Source organism: Heloderma suspectum, chromosome 12 (genome assembly GCF_057233095.1).
Source record: "Heloderma suspectum isolate Gila_16-S chromosome 12, 16-S_ref, whole genome shotgun sequence".
NCBI classification, from domain to species: Eukaryota; Metazoa; Chordata; class Lepidosauria; order Squamata; family Helodermatidae; genus Heloderma; species Heloderma suspectum.
In genome coordinates, this window is record NC_139469.1 from 2,420,502 (window position 1) to 2,425,812 (window position 5,311).

Genomic DNA, 5,311 nt, shown 5'->3' on the forward strand with positions numbered 1-5,311 from the left:
GGTGTCAGTTCAAAGCTGTTCTTTTGCCCCAGGCCACCTCCTTCGAGTCCCTATATATAGCTTTACTTTCATTTCTAAAATGTACTGTTTTAAATTTCTGAAAAGAGATACTGTGTTGGGCTTTTGCCAAGTTCAGATAGGGTACATTCCTTATTTACAGTACGAGTAGCAGATTCCACAAGTTTGGAGAATAGAGTTGACTTATTTGATGGAACTGGAGACCTATGTAAAGTCAAACCATCTCCATGTTTCTTCCCACCCTATTTGCAGGATAATTTTAAGACAGGCTGTGCCATCAACGCAGAAGTGCTTAAGGGCGACCTCTGTAAGAGCAGTTACTCCAGCTCAGCATCACAAATTGTGCAAGCAGCTGGAGCCAAATAAGCGCCAGCAGGCTTGGGGTGATTGTGGTCCTGTGATGTTTCCAAGCATGCACCCATGCGCTGCTCTATCCCAGCCTGGATTTAGGGTGCTTCCTTGTGCTAATAATCAGAAGGCATGGTGCAGCTGTTCCATCTTTTCTTCTTTAACGGACTTTCTGAAGTAAGAAAAAAAGACGAAGTGGTGGGAAAACACAGGAGGGTCACAACACAGGAAGACATTGTCACCTGGAGCCCCTGTAAAATTCGGTGAGTGAGGCAGGATGATGGTTCCATAGAAGCCTCACCTGGAAGCACCTTTAAATGGTTGCTTCATTCCCTCCCCCACCACCTTCCACCAGCAAGGCAACCTTTTCTGGATCAGTTTACTTTGGAGGGCAGAATCCTGGAGATTCTTATAGCGCCTGCTGTATTAATCTGCTTACAAATGTCCAGGCGGCGTATATGTGCACCAGCTAGGAGAGGAACAAGGTGATCGAGACCATGGTGATGGTAGGGAGTGAGGAGAAAGCTTCCCAGGCCTGCTGAAGAGGTTGAGCGGCTCGGCACTGAAAACCTTGAGGAAACTTTGAGCCATCATATCCTAGATCAGCTGTTCCATCTCTTATTCATGGTTAGAATAGCAGCAGTCCCCCCAAGGTGGCATCCTGTCATGGGTTGGAAAAGGAGTGGCAGGAGCAGTTTCTCCTCACACTCATGAGGACTAGAAATTTGGGGATTTTTTTAAAACATAAAATAAACAGAGGCTAATACTGCACTTAGGCATATAACTTCAAATTTTGCAGTAATTCAGTTCCCCACCAACATCACCACCGAGAATATCAATGGTATTGTTGCTGTGAAGACCAATCTATTGCACTCTAATGAATGGAACCACACAGTTTATAAACCTTTGGATGTGATGAGCATCTGGGGATATTATGGATACTTTTATATATCTGTATCTATAATAATATCCCCTTTATTTCCCTCTAATGTTGCCATGGTTTCATGAGCGGTTTTCATTCAATGTAGATTATACAGTGAAAGTGTGTGTGTGTGTGTGTAACTTTATTTATTCACTTACTGATTTTTATGAATCAGCTTAAAGAGAAATTTCTAAGCAATGTATACACAATACAGTATAAAACTGTAATAAAATACTATATAGAACTTAGAAGAGACAATAGCATAACAGCAAGAAAGGCAGGAAAATTGTTCTGGGAAAGTGTGCTGAAACTAGTACATTTTCAGTAGGTGCTGAAAACCCAGAAGGGTTGGTGCCAGGCCAATTTGTAGTGGTAGGGAATTCCAGGGAGTGAATGCTATGATATTCAAGTACCTATTCCAAGCCATCATGCACCAGAGCTTTGACATCTTGGGCACCACCAGGAGAGTATCTACTGATGAGCACAGCAACTGAGGCAGGTAGGGGTTCGGCATCTGGGGTGTGTGTGTCTCCATGACAACAGAGGGAGAAGCCAATGGTGGCTTACCCAGATTTTTCAAGGAGCTGGCTTTGGTCCATGCAGGGCTCCACGAACAAGTGCACCGCACCATTCTAAGTCCCTTTACAGCAGCATACTTCCAGGTGGAGTGGGGGGATTGGAGTGAACATCATCAGATTGGCAGAGGCTGATCAACTATTGCAAGAGGCTTTCCCCCTCCCTCCAATGCAAGAGGCTTCCCACGTCTGTCCTTATGGCTGACAAAGCTGGAAACGATCGAAGCTTCACATTAATTACTCCAATTAATGTGAATTAATTCCAACCAGCCCTGTTTCTAATCCCCTTTCTCCTTTCTGCTGAAGCTCCTGATGCTGCAAAGGATTGAAGCTGCGACTTAATTACTTCTGAAAAGCAAGGAAGCAAACATCAAAGGACATGCAGCTTCGTCATTAAGGCTCCTAAATATGTTATTTCGATGCATGGCAATCTCAGTAACTTCTGGAGTGTGCATTTCAGGAACAAGCCTCATTGACCACAATGGGAGTTACTTCTGAGGAGACGCACATATGTTTGTGCTGGGAAAGACAGGGATGGGAAACTAGCCCCCTTTCTAACCTGATGCAGCTCGGGGTCAAAGGTGTGAATTAGTTACTTCCGAATGGCGATAAACAAAAGAATGGAGAATTGCAGCTTTGAGATAGCGCTTCACAGCCTTTAGGGAATTAGTGCTTTAAAATGTGCTATTTCGATTGAGGGGGATCTCTGTAAATTCTGAAGTGTGCATTTAGGGGACAAGCCTCATTGACTACAATGGGAATTACTTCTGAGTAGACACTAATTGGTTTGTGCTGGGCAGGAAACCCCCCTTGACCAGGGTCATGGTGAAAGGCACATCCCTGGGCAGGGCTAGCATACCCGAGGTAAGTGCAGGGGTTGGGGCGCACAACAGCTATACCATGGAGAACCTGACTTAAAGAAAAGAATAGGACTTAAAGTAGTCTCAGGAAATCTGTTTTTTTCCATGAAAAGCTCCAGGGTATTTGCAGGATGGCCATGATGTCATGTACTCCGAATGACCTTGAAACGGAGCCAGCTTGCGGCAAATCGACCATGGAGACACCCCCCTAGTCATGAGTAGTTTAGGGCTACATTATAACCAGGAGTTATGTGGATTTGATTAGAGGATGACTTGTAGGGTCTGGATTATAAACGTAGCTTTACAGCATTTCTGTTTATTGTAACCAACTCCTTTGACCTGTCCAGATTTACCCAAATAGCATCATTGTGATCTCGCCTCCTGATATTCCTCGCAGAACGCTGTTTCTTCTCATAATCCAGCCACATTCTTTTCCTTCCTTAGCAATGTCAGGCTTTGAGCTGAAAACAAAGTGGCATTTTGTTCCCCCTTCTGGACTGCACTCAACAAGCAGCTACTTAGCAGCCATGAAGGGGGGAGGGGGGAGAGGGAAAGGCACAAAATAAGCAATTAAGATGCCTCTTAATGTTGTCACACATCCTGCATACAGAACATTCTTTAATGTTTGCAGAGCTAACACCCATTTTACTCAGACAAAGATTCTGGAACGCAGAGAGCTACCAGTCCCCATCAGCCCACCCCAAATGCCTTGTGCCTCAGTGCAAAAAGTGGAGGCTGGCTGAAAGTTAGGTCCAGGTCAGAGTCAGACTGCAGGTCCACCTCTCCCTTCACTGTTTACTCTGGCTGGTAGCAGCCCCCCCTCCCCCCAGCTCTCAGGAAGGGTGTCTCTCCCATCAATGGCTCTCTGAGCCTTTTTACTGGAGGTGCTGGGGATGGAACCTGGGACTTGGTACATGTCAAGCATGCTCATGCAGTCATCTGCCAGTTATAAACTGGGGCTGGTACACATGTAAGTGAAGACCTTCATGTGTGAATGGGCCATCCCAGATCTATAACCACTTTTACATCACATCACACACACAAATGCCAGCCATCAGGTGTAGAGAAATCAAGGGACGTACATGAATATTAACTGGACTGGACCCAAAGGGATAAATATCACCCACTTGCTCTGATGGAGGCCCTGCTTTGTTCCGCCCTCTCCCCTGCTCCACCATCAGACGTAAGGTTGGTGGCTGCCAGGGACAGTGGTGGAGCTCACTACAGAGAGGGGCTACTTCTTTATGTGTTGTTCAACCAGGTTTATTTAGGCAAGCATTTGGGGGCGGGGGGACTCTTTGTTTGATTGCTCTTTGGAAGCTGTTAGTTTTACATTGTTAGTATTGTTTGCTGTTTTGGTCTCGGATTCCTGTGCCCTTACTGTTTTAATTTATCTAGAGGGTTCAGAGGAGGGCAACAAAGATGATCAGGGGGCTGGAAACAAAGCCCTATGAAGAGAGACTGGAAGATCTGGGCATGTTGAGCCTTGAGAAGAGAAGACTGAGGGGAGATATGATGGCGCTCTTCAAGTACTTGAAAGGTTGTCCCAGAGAGGAAGGCCAGGATCTCTTCTCCATCATCCCAGAGTGCAGGACACGGAATCATGGGCTCAAGTTACAGGAAGCCAGATTCTGGCTGAACATCAGGAAAAACTTCCTGACTGTTAGAGCAACATGACAATGGAACCCATGACCTAGGGAGGGGTGGGCTCTCCCACACTGGAGGCATTCAAGATGAGGCTGGACAGCCATCTGTCGGGGATGTTCTGACTTGGATTCCTGCACTGAGCAGGGGGTTGGACTCTCGATGGTCTTGTAGGCCCCTTCCAGCCCTACTATTCTATGGTTCTGTGATCTCGTTAGCAGCTTGGATGCTCGGTGCAGAGTTAGGGATAGAAATATTTGAAAATAAAACAGTCACCCTAGATCTAAAACTACAACTTCCACATCATGTCAGAGCTGCAGGGTAAGGGTTGGTAGTCAGCAGTGTCAGGTCCAGGTCTCTGAAGGCTCTTGGGCAAGGCAGCTTCCATGCCCGCCCCCCCAGTGCGTTTCTCTTCTCATTACCATTGTCAACAGCTGCTGCTGACCCGTATCCTCTTCTTCATTGTTGCCACCACTTGCTTGCTTGTCAGGCGGAGAGACAGGCACCGGCACCTATTGCTCACCGCCTCCATTGTCTGGGCACAGAGATGTCAGAGGAACCTATCTGGGGGGTGAAGCGCTCTGAGCTGTAGTCAGCTTGGCTCCCCAGACTTCAGCTCACTTTCCTGAGTCAGGCCAGCTTGTGGATTTCCAGGTTTTTAAAAAAAACTGCAATGCAATTAGCACAAATTGCAGCTGCAGTTTGTGTAAATTACACAAATTTCAGCCATAATTTGTGCAAATTGCTTTTTACTCAAGAACATCCCCCCCCCCCAGTTCCTGTATTTCAGGAACAAACCCCCAGCTCAGCTCGAAAATGCAAGCCAAATCATGAGAGCTGTGGGAATCTTTTGAGCCCCCAAAAGGGCAGATTTCCCAGTGACAGACATCCCTACCTGAGCCAGAGTGAGAGACAGGTGAACAAGCAGGGAGCGATGGTGAAGA